Source organism: Crocuta crocuta, unplaced genomic scaffold (genome assembly GCF_008692635.1).
Source record: "Crocuta crocuta isolate KB4526 unplaced genomic scaffold, BGI_CrCroc_1.0 scaffold177, whole genome shotgun sequence".
In the NCBI taxonomy this organism is placed as follows: Eukaryota; Metazoa; Chordata; class Mammalia; order Carnivora; family Hyaenidae; genus Crocuta; species Crocuta crocuta.
Window position 1 is genome coordinate 701438 of NW_027531880.1, and position 16047 is coordinate 717484.

The 16047-nt window shown below is 46.9% G+C and overlaps 1 protein-coding gene across 1 annotated transcript in view; it reads left to right on the forward strand.

Annotated features, from left to right (window-relative positions):
* Positions 1 to 830: 830 nt before the first annotated feature.
* LZTS1 (leucine zipper tumor suppressor 1) overlaps positions 831 to 16047 on the forward strand; it is a 56929-nt gene continuing 41712 nt past the window's right edge. The window contains exon 1 of the mRNA XM_077773091.1: positions 831 to 989. The gene's annotated coding sequence lies outside the window, so the exon portion shown is untranslated. The remainder of the gene's footprint in view (positions 990 to 16047) is intronic.

Below are 16047 nucleotides of genomic sequence, written 5' to 3' on the forward strand. Positions count from 1 at the left end.
AAGATCTGGAAGTAATAAAGATCCCTCACAAGGTTTTGAGCAGTGGGGTGGCCAAAGCAAAATGGTGTTGCTTCTGTTTAGGCTGTCTTCCCCCATTCTACTTATAATCAGAGATCAGCCACTTCCATCTTCCCTCCTCCACACATACACACCTCTTTTGGCTAAGGATGACATTCCCTGGGTAGAGCCATGCCTGGTTTTAGCAGATTGGTCTGGGTGAACCCTCAAGATCAGAGCTTCATGCCACACCCAGCACCCCATTTAACTGGTCTTTTGTCCTACCAAAGCTTGTAAATTTGGTTTCCTTCCTAGCTCAACTGCTAGAAGTTAAAAGTGAAGGTGGTAGAGAAAATGATAGCGTTAAAAATGTACTGGGTGAGATTTATAGCTATAAACTTGAAACAGGCCTCAGCTTTCACCTGAAACCTAGTCCCCCGGAGGGAGCTGGAAAAGTTTGCCTTTGAAATATCTTAGGAGTGGGAGTGCCAGTCAGTGCTCAGAGCTCAAGTCTATAATCCTAGCATGGTGAAGCAATGCCCATCATCAAGGTTCCAGGTCGCTCTTTGAACCTAGAAATCCAGCCTTTTCACGGGACTTGGGGGTTGCTGTAGGGAGACGGTGCTGGGGAAAGGAAACTGGTGAGTAAGGAGAAGGGGTGATAAAGAAAGAGAGGAATACGGGAAAAGAGGAGAAAGCGAAGGAATGGATGCAGGAAACCCGAAAGAATTAGAATGGATTGCGCATAGTAAACGGCAAAAAAATGAAGGGACACGAACAAGATAGAACAGTGAGAGAAAGGGAAGGGCGGGGGGGGTGGGGGGTGNGGGAGGCCGAAACTTTCCCTGCCCGCCTTGTCCAGCTACCCGGAGCAGCGAGTTGCGGCGACGCCGCGGGACCCGCTCGGCCGGCAGCTCTGGGAAGACAGCCGGAAACACTGCGAAACACAGTGAAAAAAAATTCTCAAGTCAGCCCGAGGCTCAAGGGGGCAGGTAAGGTGCAGTGGACGAGGGGTGTCCCTTGCTCCGGAGAAGTGTCTGCAAGCCGCGGCACCGGCACTGGGGCTCCCGGGGGAGCTGCTCTCCTCGCGGCGTGCCAGTGCGTCCGTCGGGCTTTGTCTATGTCAGGTTCTGTCTAGGTGTCTTTGTCTCTGCATGTAACTGTCAGGGTCTCCCCCTCTGCCAGGGTGACTGCTGCTGGTCTGGTCCCAGCCTGGAGAAAAGGATGCCGCGTCTGTTCTTCCGTCTTTGTCTCTGTCTCCTTCAGACTGCCTTTATCCACTCCGAGCCCCGAATCTGATCTTGATGGACATTAAGTGATGTCTGAGATGAGGAAAAGGGGGGTGTGCGTGAGCCCTGAAGGGGCCTGGTCCCAAACACAGAGGCTGACAGCTGGGGTCTGGCCTCTGCACTCTGCCTTCTGGAACTTTGGAGACGGGCTGTGTCCGCACTCACAGTATGGTAGGGATGCAATGCAGTTAGGTTTGTAATGTTTCACTGAAGGAATATGTCACAGGGGCTGAGGTGTATAGAGAGGGAGTTGATGAATGCAGGTAAGTGGCTGCTTCGAGTTGTGGGTCACCAGGATCAGTCCTGGAGTTGGCCATTAAGCCAAATTAACACACACAGAGTCCCACGTCCACACACACTACATTCACTTCTTTCACTCACCCACCACAGGCAGCCAGCCCCCCACTCCCTCCACCCCACACCATATCCTTTAACATGCTTAACTCTAGCTTTCAGAGCATGCAGGTCAGCAGCACCACACACCAAAACACCGCAGGCTACGTGATCTTTCTCCTTCCTGCTCCAAGTGGAAAGGAGTGAACTGTGAAGCAAATGAGTGTTCTGCTTGCCCACAAGTATGTCAGGCCTAGGAAAGTGCTTGCGACTTGTTAGCTTTAGAGTGCTCAGTTCCCCTGGAACAAAGAGTGCGTAGGGACCTGAGCATCAAAAGTTCCTGAGTCCCTCCTCTTCCATTCCATCCACACCCTCCTGCAACCATCAGGCCTGGTCTTGGGTCTTGGATGCTGGCAAACTAGTTGTGGAGGCATTGAGTTCTGGAGAGCTCTTGGCATCTCCTGCACCGCTGGTAGTGCACCCTAATCGCAATCATGGGAGCTGAGTAGCCCAGCCACAGAGAGGTAAACTGTCTGCTTGGCAATTCTTCCAGCACCAGATACCCTTGAGGCAAGTCTGTTGGTAGGAGCTAGAGTTTGTAACCTGAGCTTCCTCTAAGTTAAAAATAATATTCAGTGGGCATTCTGTGAAAAATACAAGTGTTGGAAGTATGTATATATTTGTACACACATGAAAATGGGTATTAGAGACCGCGTTTACAGGCAGGAAGGGTGTTTGTGTTCCAGGGTGGAGAAGAGCAGAGTGTGTGGGTGGGTATCTGTGGGCAGAGGCATACACACTAATCAGGTGTGGCATTTACACCTTATATTTATCCAGTGCCTTTCTTCTGAGGTGCTTTCTGCACATCACAGACGTTATCTCATTTGTTATCTCCTTTATCCTCACAACGTAACTACTAGGCTGGCATAAAGCAAATTCTCTGTGTCCTACCAGTGAAGAAACCGAGGCACCAGAGGGGCAGGGATTTCCCTGAGGTCCACTGCTAATGGGAGCAAAGTTAGGCCTAGCAAGTGGAAGTCGAAGGATAAAACTCTCAGCTGAGAAGGTGTGAGTGTGGACATTCAGTCTTCATGAGGTGAGAAAACCCAGGTGGAGAAAAAAAGATTGTGTCTCAACACTGTCTGTAGCAGAGCAAGAAGGAGGATGGGACATTTGAGATGGTTGCTATTTAACATTTACGGCAGCCTCCGTGCGCTTCATGAAGTAAAACCTGCTTTAACAATCCGTGTGTGCATTTGTGTGTCTGCAGGAGGAGCCCCCTGTCTATCTGTGTGTGCCACAGTAGGTGCATGTTGAAATAGTTGCTGTCAAAGGTGTGCTGCTGTGGAGTGTGTGTTGGGAGACCCAATGCTTTGTGAGGGCAAGATTTGTCATGCAGTCTTGTGAAGCCATGTGTCTGCCTATATGGACAAAGAGGCAGATGGGTTCCAGCCATATAAAAATGGCTTTCTAACCCTGAAAATGTATTTATATGCCTTTGTTTTTATTCATAATTCACTTAATAAATATTCATTAGATGCCTACAAAATGCAAGGCTCTAGGCCAGGCAGTGAGGCTATGAAGATGAATAAGATCATAAGAGCAAACCTATAGTTAACCAGTTTATAGTCGGGTGTAATGGGCAATAGCTAACATTCACTAAGTATACTATGTGCATAGTACTTGTTAGGTATTATCTCATTTAATCCTCAGCACAGCCCTGCAGGGTGTATGATTATTAGACCAGGAGAGTTAATAGCTAAGGTAGAAAATGGAGGAGCAAGTGATTGAACTCTGTTCAACTCAGCCCTGGCTTTTTTTTTTTTTTTAACTTTTTAATGTTTACTTATTTTTGAGAGAGAGAGACAGAGAAACAGAGCGTGAGTGGGGGAGGGGCAGAGAGAGGGGGAGGGGCAGAGAGCGAGACACAGAATCTGAGCTGTCAGCACAGAGCCTGCCACAGGGCTTGAACTTATGAACCACAAGATCATGACCTGAGCCACAGCCAGAAGCTTAACCGACTGAGCCACTCAGGTACCCCCACCCTGGCTCTTTCCATGTTCTTCTGCTTTAAAAATAGAAATATATGTTTCCTCTCTGCAAAATATTCTTGGCCTGTCCCTCTACCTCCACCTAACAAGCTCCCGCTTGTAATTCTAGTTTTAACCATGAGAGTCAGCTCCTTCAAGAAAACTTCCCCTCTCCTTTGCCTGAGTTTGGGTCACATGCCTTCCTCTGAGTTCTTACTATTCCTCATGTTATCCCAGCATTTACTCACTAGTCCTGAAGAGCCTACAAAATTCTTAGAGACAGAGATAGTGTCATGAATGCCCAGCTCAGAGTATTGTGTGTGGCTACTGTGATTAAGCCCTTAATAAATACTTGTTTAATAAAGTAATGGGAAGGGAAAGAGCTGTCAGAGACCATTGGCAGGGAGCATTTTCCCAACAGCAGATTACTACATGGACACACTTCGTTGGTGTGGCCTCTGCTTTCCTGACTTTATTATTGGGTCAGCTCCTTCTGGACCTCTGCCTAGACAGGGCTCCTCCATCTCAGTTCCTGACTCCAGTTTGGGAATTTAAGGAAAATCTAGCTCCCAGCCACCCTTCCAACCTAGGCACTCTATGTCAGGGTCAGTCAGCCAACAAATATATATATAAGTGGGAGCTGGTAGGTATGGTCTAAAATTGAGGTTTTAAAATTGTGCATTTGGAACCTCAGGAAGGTAGTGGTTCCAGGGCAATGATGCGGTGTTTCTAGGGGTTTGCCAACTAAGTAGTATCTACTGTCTGGGGAATCTTTAGGCAATTTAAATGGTAGGACTCAGAGGTTGCTTTTGAATAGATCTTTATGCTGCTACAGTTTGAAAACCACTGATCGAAAACAGACACTCTTAAGCTGCTGTTGGGAGTGTGAATTGCTACCATGTTTGGGGAGGTAATCTGGCCATGATTTGCCCAAGGTCAGGTGTACAGTCTGGTGACTTCCTTTCCCCTTTACACCACCCCATTAGTTCTCAAGGTTGCCACATGCCTTCTCAGGGGTCTGAGATTATTTTAGTTTTCCTAAAACTGCATTTCACTATTTATTAAAAATTTTATCCATGCAAGTTTCCAGGGAAGTGGGGGATTTTAAGAAATGTTTCAATAATGCCTTGAGAATAAAATTTGTGATGATAATTGAAGAGAAGAACCAGCAAACATGAATCAATAACAAGTACATTGAAAATTGGATTGTACTAACTTCAAACACAGCAGCTGCTCAGTGTGAGGGAGGTGAGCTCGAAGACACAAGGGAAGAGGTGGTCATGAACTAAACCTGGAAGTTGAACCTCAGGAAGGTGTACAAAGAGTAGACATAGCAGCAGCAAAGTCATAGTTCCAAGATGCAAGCTGAGACCTGAGGAGATGGAACTTTTTTTTCCCAAGGGGAATCCTGGTGGGAGCCTGTTTCCTCCTTCCATGCAACTCAGCAAGCCACTGAGAGCAGACAGAGCTGGGAAATGAAAGATGGGAGGAGCTCACCTCTAACAACTGCCTCCAGCAAAATGAGTGTGCAGAATCACTTTGGATCCCCTTCTCCAAGGATTTAGAGAAGGGGGTGGGAATGTGTCAAAAATCAAGCATGGTCACATTGGGCTTCAGGCTAACTACCATTTGGCAAAGCTGCATCTGTATCTTTATCTGCAATCTCCATCCTGCTTCTGTCACTCTCTTGCTTCCTGCCAGACATCAACTTCCACCTGACAGCCTATCACCATCCCTAGGCTTCCTATAATAATAATTTTAGCAGCTCTTTTGATTTGTACAGGACTGTCCACTTGAAAAGGGAATTAATATTGTTGTTGGTGATGGTGTTATTACTATCATCATCATCAACCCTGTAAAAAGATATCTTCCACAGTTATACACATGGGAAAACTGAATGAGCCTATCAGAGGTGGAGGAGCTTACCCAGGATTTTAAGTGGAATACTGGAATTTGAACCCAGTTTTCCTGTCTCCCAGTCCAGGTGCCTATCACCACCCTACTATCAGGCCTGATGGCACACAGAATGTGAGGGTATATGTGTGTTAGCTAACAGCTGAAACTAACTGTTCTAATCAATCCAGTAGAGTAGTGATTTTTCTTATTAAGTGATAGGCCAAACTGTTGTCTAAACAGACATGATGTGGGTTTTTGTCCAGGACCTGGAACAAAGGCAGTAAGGAGCTGCCCTATCCAGCATAGATACCCATAGGTGCCCTATCCACCCATAGAATTGCTTTCAAGATAACCGCCTTAAGGATGACTGCTAGTGCACGCACACACACACACACACACACACACACACACACACACACACACACACACACACACACACACACACACACACACACACACACACACACACACCATACCAAATTCATTCATTCATCTCTCCCACTGAGACATGCTTTCCTCTGATATCCACACTCACTGTCACATCCCATAGCATGAATCCTTGGACATTCCCAGATGGCAGGACCTGGAAGATCCATACCTGTGTCTACTTGGGTTGGCCTCTCCATGGCATGATCTAAAGTGTACTTGGGCAGACCCCTTCTTGATGCTACAGAACCTCAATTTCTGCCATGCCCAGAGCAGTCGTTTTTGAATTGCCATCAGCCCTTCAGAGCTGCAGAAGCCCCCAGGCCATAGCATCAACCAGAAGAAAAGGGACCAATCTAGGTGAGACTCTCAGATTAAGGGGTACACAAGGACACAGTCCCCTCAAAAGTGTCAAAGTGGAGCTGAGATCTGGGTTGAAGGTGGGCATTGCTCTGAAAATGAATTGATGTTGAAGGACAGACCCTGTCCTTTGCATGAATGTAACTGCAATGCATATAGACTGCCAGGTGGCTGAGGCAATCCCTGCCTGAGGCACCAGGGCAGGGCTGTGCACTTGGCTCACTGGTCTATTGGCTTTGAGGGTATCTTCACTCTCCTTGCAGTTGCAAAGCCATTTGCTGCTAAATCACCCTCCTCCTGGCATCCTGGACTGCTAAATTGGTCTCAACTTGCTGTACTTCCACCCACCACCTTAGTCATTATTTGCTGGCAGCATTCAGAGAGTGGGTGTAAAGCAGCTGAACATTATATTCCTGCTGAAGAGAGAATTGAGTAAAGGCATGCTAGGGAAGGAGGCAAGAGAAAGCTAAGGAGGCAGGGAAACAAAGCTTTTGTTGCCAGAACCTTTCTCCAGTAACTCCAATAACTTTGGACTCTGGGGTGGTAAGCAATAAGTGAGTATGTCCTGGCTTGATAGGAGGAGACATGAGGGAATGAGGGATACACTCATTACTGAGGGCCTGTACCTGCTTGGTCTGGAGGGAAGAAAGGACATCAACTATGGAAAGGGAAAGACACCCCTCCCCCCAACCATCGGTTCCCTTTTCCTTAAATTCTGCAATATGTACTGTCATACTCATTGAGCATCTGTTCCCATGTATTAGTATTTAGTTCTCTATCCTTCCTCCCTGCCTAGATTATAAATCCCTTGAAAGGAAAATGTGTCATGCCTCAGGTATAGAGCACCAGGCTCTGAATTTAGTTAGGGCTCAGCCGCAAATAGCTGAGGGTAATGGTGGTGAGGCCTACAGTGGCCCTTTCTTCTCAGCCATTTTGGAACTCCCTATGGTGCCCAAGGGCCACAGAGTTTGAAAACCCAGACAGGCAAGAAGAGAAGGAATAACAGGGGAACTTTCAAGGCTGGGTCTGCCATCTCAGTGAGGAAGCTTCAGGGAGGGAAGGGTTATACCACGCAAGAACAGACCAGCTAGGGAAGCAGAAACTTAAAGACTTTCTGTCCTGGTATAGCAAGGCTCTGCATGATCTCCAGCCAACAGATGGGGCACTCTTTGTTAGCTCCTCCAGTGCCCAGGATTGCACTGAGGCTGGTGGGAGGTGGAGAACAGAGTCAGTTCTCATGGAAGACAGCAGAGACAGCATCAGGCAGAACAGAATGACCTTGACAGGAGGTTCTCTGAGTCACTGATAACATTTGTTTGGTCTCCCAAGGAGAGGTTGGAAGGGGAACACAGCACCAACACAAGCTGGCCTGGAACCTGATGGATCCCCCAAGCCTGGTTCCTTCCCTCCCACCCTCTTCTCAAGGAATATAATGGGAAAGCCCTGAGAACAGAAGCCACCACACAGCTAGGGAGGCAGGAACAATGGGGAATTAACTGAGCATGTCAAGGGATAGAAGTCTGCGGGGAATGAGCAGTTGCTCTTGACCTTCTGCTACTCACTAAGAGGCAGTCTGACCGGAGTGTCTGGTGGATACCCGTGCTGGGTCTTCCCTGGCCACCTCAGCAGCAGCAAGATCAGGGGCTACAGGGTTTCAGAAGGACACTTTAAGCACTTAGAGAACCTCGCATATTGATGGCAACCTTCAAACATTCCAGCTTCGGCTCTCTTCTCTTTCCCATTGAAGGGCATCTCAGCAGTGCACTTGCAGAGGAGGCCAGGAAGGATTAGACTGTGCTCACATCTCCCCCAGCTCCAATGCCATAGTGGCACCATCAGGCAAACAAATTGCAAGCAGGTAGGGAAAACAAAAACCACCACGCAGAGCCCCAGCCTATACCTGCATTAAAAAGCCACCACTCCACTGAAGGGAGCTGTCTGCTTCTAGCTGCCTATGTTTCTCCCCTCCATGGGCCTTCACCTGCCCTGCTCAGAGGCACTGCACTGGCTAGGAGCGGGTATGAGCAGGATGCTTGCTCTTCCTGAGACATTTCCTCATATACCAGGAGCACCAGGCTTTCAACCTCCCCAGGATTTAAAAACTTCTATGGAAATAACTGGAGTTACTTCTATGCTAGAGCTACAGACAAGACCTCTAAGCCCAAGGCTCCAAGATTTATCAGGAAACTAAAGAGTCTGTACTAAAGAAATTTCCAGTGTTCTGCATAGAAACACAAAATCTCAGAGTTGAAAGGATCCTTAAATTCTATTCTATCCACTCTTCGCACTCCCTCCAAAACCCTTCTTCCCCAAGTTGCTGTCTTTACTCACCTCCAAGAACTCCTACTCTGGACCCCTGGAACCCAGTACTTTCTATTTCAGTTGCATTCTTTTAAAGTTGCATATGCTATGTTCATATCAAGCACTCTACCAGATTCTGGCAGGAGCAACAAATGAGACAAAGACTATTCCAGACAGGCTTGGTATTAGGGGAAACAACAGATGCTTTAGAAAATATCCCTATACAAAGCTAAATCGGTCTAAAACGTCTTCCTGGAAGATATAGAACTTGAGAAGCACCCTGTGGTCTGGGTGTGATTTTATTTTTGAAATGTTTATTTATTTATTTTGAGGGAGAGAGATCCCAAGCAGGCTCCATGCTGTCAGCACAGAGCCCCATGCACGGCTTGGTCCCATGAACCATGAGATCATGACCTGAGCTGAAATGATTGCTGGACACTCAATCTACTGAGTCACCCAGGCACTTCTGGGTATGATTTTAAGAGATGGAGGGAGGGTGGCAAAGATAGGAGACAGTAGGTTGTGGGGAAACAAAAGCAGGTTGAATCAGATTGAGAAGGGCCTTGTGCACCCCTTGGGAGTTTGCATCTTATTTAGTAGGCAGTGGGAAATGATGGAAGTAATAGGTAGAGGAGTGTCTTATAGTAAACCTTGGTTTTAAGAAGTTAATCCAGCAATGGAGAATAGAATATATTTGAGGATGGAGACACTTCTTTCTAGAAATAACATTATTTAGTAGAATGACTTTCTCTCCTCCTTCCAATCTCCTGATGATAGCACATGTTCCCAGATATCTCACACGGCATGGAAATGTGGGGTAGCTAAGGCTTCAAGTAGAAGAAACTTCCTCATCTAACATCAAAGGTTAGGGGTCAATGTGCAGGGTCTAGGAATTTATTTATAAGAAGATACATGGTGGGGGCGGGGGGCGCCTGGGTGGCTTAGTCGGTTAAGCGTCTGACTTTCGCTTAGGTCATGATCTCGTGATTCGTGGGTTCGAGCCCCGTGTCGGGCTCTGTGCTGACTGCCAGCTCAGAGCCTGGAGCCTGTTTCGCAGTCTGTGTCTCCCTCTCTCTCTGACCCTCCCCTGCTCACGCTGTTTCTCTCCCTCTCTCTCTCCTAGAAATAAATAAAACATTAAAAAAAAAAAAGAAGATACATGGGTAACACTTTGCTTTGCACTGCTTTAGAGCTGGAAAGAATCACAGGGAGCCTTTTTGCTTTGTTTGTTTGTTGTTGTTTTTGTTTTTTTTAGATAGATGAAAACATGGAGGCCCACACTGGGAAGGAACTTGCTCAGGGTCCCACAGCTGGTTAGCTGCAGAACTAGGATTGGTGCTCCCACTTCAGATTCTTTACACTAAGAAGCTGCTAATTGTAGACAAAGATGGAAAGGCCAATAGAATTCATTAGGTCCTCAAATCTTTAGTGTTAGGCAGGTTTGCCCCAGAGGACACATGAGACTGTTCAATAACGGAATGTTCTCAGTCTTTGTGGATTTCTCACCACCCAAGAGAGTGCCTGGACTTCCACTGAATGGACCTACAGCCTCCAATTTTACCTGCATGGCTTCCTCCTGGGGTTTCTCTGGGGTCTTTAGATGTTTGATTCCCTTTTCTTCTTCTGCTGTTTCCTTTGTTCTAAGAGTTCTGAGAAGCTCCCATATAATGTGATAGTGAAGGTTTACCATGCCAGTCACAACTGTGACCAGTTGTCACCTTTCCAAAATGAATCAAGTTTGCTATTTGGGTCTCAATATGTGCTCAATTTAAATCAAACTTGAACAAAACGAGAAGGCTGTGGGTGCCACTGAGCTATGCTAACCACCCAGAGAGTTGATGCCACATTGGGAGAGATTCCCAGCCAGGAGGCAGGTGTCCATTCCAGTGCTCAGAGAGGCAGGTCTCGTCAAGGAAGGACCTTCTTCAATCTCAGAACTGGATGCCAAGGGTCCTCTTGTCCACAGCTCTAAAGATCTCACATCATCATTCCCTATCTTCCTCTACCTGCCCAGGAGCTTCCCTTGTGTTTGCTAAAAATCTGACTAGGCAAGGGAGGATAAGGCCCTGGCAGTTTCCTGTGACATCTCCAGCCTCCAGTGAGTCTTTCCTCAGGAAACATTTCAGCTCATGCCATGTGCCTTTAGTCTCCCAGAGAAGCTTATCCTCACCTGGATGGTAACCTACAGCCCTGGTAGAGCAGATGAGCCCCAAAGGTGAGGCTTGAGCTTTTTCTTTTTTTCTTTTTTTTTTTTTTTTAATGTTTTGTTTATTTCTAGGAGAGAGAGAGAGACAGCGTGAGCAGGAGAGGGTCAGAGAGAGAGGGAGGGAGTCACAGACTCTGAAACAGGCTCCAGGCTCTGAGCTGGCAGTCAGCACAGAGCCCGACGCAGGGCTCGAACCCACGAACCGCGAGATCATGACCGAGGCGAAAGTCGGACGCTTAACCGACTAAGCCACCCAGGCGCCCCGAGGCTTGAGCTTTTTCATGTGTCTCAAGCCTTCAGGCAAATTTGGGAGTAGAAAGCAGAAAAAAACATGGTTTTGAATATCAGATAGATCGGTGTTTGGCTCTGCTATGTAACAGCTGTATGGCATAAGACAAGTCACTTAGCCTCTCTGAGCCTCAGTTTTCCAATCTATAAAATGCTTTGTGTCTCAGGCAGAATTTTTATGAAAATTACATGACCCAATATAAGTAAAGGCACATGAAACATAATAGGAGCTCTATTTGTGTTAGCCTCATCTCCTTCCTGTCAGCCAATGGAAAGAAAGCAGGCATGAGACTAAGCTGTCCATGCAGGAAGGCCATGAGCCCTTGGTATAGACATATCCAGGATATCAGGAAGGGGAATCTTTGGAGTCAGGCAATACTGTGTGACAACTTTCTCTCTCTTTCTCTCTCTCAGTCTCTCTTTAAAAATTTTTTTAACATTTATTTATTTTTGAGATAAAGAGACAGAATGTGAGCAGGAAAAGGACAGAGAGAGAGGGAGACACAGAATCCAAATCAGGCTCCAGGCTTTGAACTGTCAGCAGAGCCCGATGCAGGCCTCAAATTGAGATCATGAGCTGAGCCAAAGTCGGACACTTAACTGAGCCACCCAGGTGACTCTCTCTCTTTTTTATAATGCTTTATTTTTTGTTTGTTTTAATATTTATTTATTAAGTTTATTTTTTTATTTTGAGAGAGAGCATGAGTAGGAGAGGAGCAGAGAGAGAGAGAAAATCCCAAGTAGGCTCTGCACTGTCAGTGTGGAGCTCAACGCAGGGGTTATCCCACAAACTGTGAGATCATAACCTGAGCTGAAGTCAACTGACCCACCCAAGTGTCTCCTGACAACTACTCCCTTATTTGCTTCCTCTGGCAAAAAGAGGCAGTCATAACTAAAAACAATATTGGGGGAAAACACTTCCACCTTTGTCACTCTGCTTCTCTAGCTACATTGTCAATTTGACTAAATTAAAATTGGCTAATGAAATTATGTACAGCAGATGGGTGTGGCATCACTGAATGTCCTGAGACAGAGACTCAGTGTTGAAGTAGATCTCTTGCTCACATTGGCTTATGCCAAATGTGTGGAGGATAGGAGGCAAGGGATGGGAGGACTCAGAGACCCTGAAGGGTCCCTGGGTTTTCCCTCTGCCCTCAGGAAGACCCCACAACACCATCTGGAGCATGTGGAATGGAGTTAGAGGCGGAAGATTTCTTCTCAGGGTGATAGCTAGATACGAGGGTTTTATACTATACCTCTTTCGTTTTTCCTCCTGCCTCTTGGTTCAAAGCCAATGGCTTTTCCATCTGGACCATTTTCTGGATTATGTAGCATATAAGGTCAGGAAAAGGGGAGAAAGAAAAACAAAAAAACCCTTCTCTCTACATTTAGTTCACTGGGAGATGCATAGATGCAAGAAGGCCCAAGTTTGGCTGAGTCTCACATAGGAAAATGAAAAAGGTTGAAGAGTCCACCTTTACCTTGGGAAATTAGAGAAATGTTATTCTCGCTAAATAGCATCATTAACAACATGGGGGCAGGCAGTCTGGGTGGACCAAGGAGAAGCTGCTGCTGTGCTTGACACACATGCTATACCAGGGACAGATACATGACTCCTCCCACATAAAATGAGCAGTCTGGCATTTAGTGCACCTTCCACCTGCCTTCTCAGCTCTTTCTCTGCCCTTTTTTTTTAAAGCAGGGTAAACTTTTCCACTTTAATGGCATGGTCCAGAGAATTGAGGTGGTTTATTCCATGGCACAAGCACACAGCTGTTAGGTCTCTGATCTGACTTTAGAACCTACATCTTCAGAGTCCAGCAATTTCTCCATTCTAGGATGTTGGTATCTGCTGGGCAGAAGGCAGTGCCTCCAGTGACAAGAGGCTATCGTGGCTTTTAGGAACATCAGGGAGAGGGGACGTTAGCTCAGTTGCAGGACCATCTGATTCTAGGGCCCGGATAGCTTGGAGAGATCTTAAAGAGCTGTCTAGGAAAAAAGGCAGCCTCAGGACTTCCCTCCAGCAGCCTCTGCCCTCCCCCACTAGACAGTGGTGGGAACCTCCTGCCTGCAGAGGAAGACAGAGTTCAAAGGCTGGGACAGCAGCTATAAACTCCCACTTGACTGCACTTCATGGATTCAGAAGCTGATGAGAGATGTGGAACATGTTAGAGAAACACAAGGCAGCCCTGAATTAGGCCTTATTCTCATCAGCATAAAGTGATTTCAGAGAAGCCTGCCAAGGGCAAAAAATAATGGTGCTATGTTGAGGTCCCTACTTAAGATGTCTCTAGGGACAAGTGGGGCCCTAGAGAGGTGTATTCCAGGAGAGGAAAGCAGGATGAAGGGATGGCGACACAAACCAAGAACTCTCTTCTTTCTCTCCTCCTCATACCTTTTTGCCAGATACTGAGGACCTTGCTCCAGGGAGGCAAGTGGGATTTCTGGGATCTGGTCTAATTGCAGTGCTGTCTCCCTGCTATGCCCAGACCTGTGCCAGGTGCACTGCACTTTTCAGGCAGCCAGAACTGGAGTCTTCAGGGACACAGTTGCAGGAAGACCCCAGGGATCAGCCACTTCTCTAACTCTTTACAGGCAAATATGTTTCCACTTTGAATCATAGAAAGGTACCAGCAGAAGGTAGAGTCTGGTTTCTAGGACTGGTGACTGTGAAGGTTTCTTTTGCCCTAATACCAGAGTGCTCAGTATGCACCAGATCCAGTGCAAGAGTGGGCATTGCTTGGTGCAAACTAGCCCCTGTGCTGCTTCATGTTTACTCCCCTTGTTCCAAGCCACTAAGTTGATATCATCCCTTGGATTCCCCCACTCTCTCCTCTAGCTCCTCCATGGACTTAGGTGAAAAAGACTCCCCATAGGTGCTCCTGTTTAGTTTTCCTCGAGGAGGTGGTGGCAGAAAGTGTGGGCCGAACAGTAGCAGCAAGAGACATGATAGGCCAACATCACATGCTTTAGTTTAAGAAGACTTAAGGGCCAGAGACCCACAGAAATGCTTCTGGGGAAGATAGAGGTGTCTGACCTCATCTACACCCTGGGGCCAGGCTGCTGTTGGGTAACTGTGACTCAGAGAACACACAGGGGAATGAGGAGATGTCTCTAGCTAAAACCACCCCACCACTAGCTTAAAGGATTGGGTCTGCTCCCTGCATTCATACCTGTGCTTCTGACTATCTGCTCCTTTCCTTGAATATACTGCGTTCTGCTGGGCAAGGCTCTGTGCTAAGCCCCAGGGATACTTGGTATCCTCAGGGACTTTACTATCCATTTGTTAGATTAGTGATTTCTAAGAACTTTTAGAGCAATTCCTACAAAAAAAAATTGATACATGATTACCCATGTTTGAAAAATATCTAATCTCTAAAGACTCCAAGTGGAAAGGTCCCCAGTTCTCTAGATAATGAAAGAAAAGTAGAACCCAGAGAACATCAAAGTTGGAGAAAAATATATCAAGAGTTTAAGCCTAGAATAAAAGCACAGAAATGCTTTCAGTCACCAAGTTCTTTGTTAAAAATCCAAAAGGCAAACCTAACTGCCATTTACTAAACTCTTAATTATATCCCACTTCCTTCACAGATAAAACCTCACTCTATATATACAGAAACTTTGTGAGGTAGGTACTTCTGTTAGCTTCAATTTACAGGTAGGAGCAGAAGCTTGGAGAGGCTGCAGTGGTACTCTAAGACTAGCGGTGCAAAGGACTAACAAGGATTATAGACTGAACCCAGAGTGTAGGAGGAGGTGAAGGAAGGGTGGGGGTCAGAGGGCAGAGTTGGGGTGAGGTCTGGAGAATCAGGTAAGCCTGCAGGAAGAAGGTTGAGCAAGGGGGCGGGGGAATCACTGGCTGGTGGTAAGGTCTATAGAGCACCAGTACCAGTAGGGGTAAACAGAAGGTGTGTGTGGCTAAAGGACTGTTGATGGCAGCCTCGGTTCAAAGCCAGGCATTTTCCTTTGCTAGATATAAAACCTGAGACCATATTGCATTTTCTGCAATATGAGAATTTCTGTAATATGAGAATTATAATAGTGTCCACCTCTCAGCAGCTTGCTCCAAATCATGTATTGTATAGTCCTTCATCCAAACCTAACAGATGGGAGCTTAAGAGGAACTCTGTCCCCCAGATTACATCCAAGAGACCTGGACTCTGCTGTTTCAGCTTGGGCATTTATCTCTGGCCCGAGGCAGTGGTAAGGTTGGTAAACTATCTCCCCACAGCCTTTCCTGGGCAGTGGCAACCCTCTTCTTGAGCTGTGGGAGGCTGGCCTCAGCCTTTTCAGAGAAGACTCCTGACAGCATCCAGGTCCTGTTTCTTCAAAGAGGTGGAGACTGAAGAATCCCTCAGCTCTACTGGGGAGAGAACTCTGCACAGGGATCTGCCAACAGAGATAGTTTCTCTCTTTAGAAAGGAGGAAAGATCACTTCTCGGCCTTTTGGCTAAGATCAAGTGTAGAAAGGAGGAAAGACCTTGGAGGCTGAAATGGAAGTGGAGGAGTCAAGACCAAGTCTTGGGGACAAAGAGAGGTAGAAGCTGAGGCATACCAGTCTGGCTTCCCCCAGCCCCAGCCTTGAGGGTCTTTCCAGGAGTATGTGAGTGGAGGAACTGTCACCCTGCTGGTGGTAGCCCAGTGCTGGTGGCCTGAGGGAGAGGAGCAAGTCTTTGGCTCCACCACTGCACCGCATTCTGGGAGCACTGCTGAAGCCACTTTGCTGAAACCACCCTGCAAGCCCCATCCTAAAGGTAGCATCACTCTGCCAAGTAGGGGAACAGAGTCAAGAAATAGGCAAGTTCAAGAACACTCTTTAGAGCCAGGAAGGAAAAGAGAGTAGAAGGTAAGGAGGGAGGGAAAGTGTAGGTTGGCAAGTTTATAGATTTAGCTTCTGTACATCCACCTTTCTGCCTCTGTG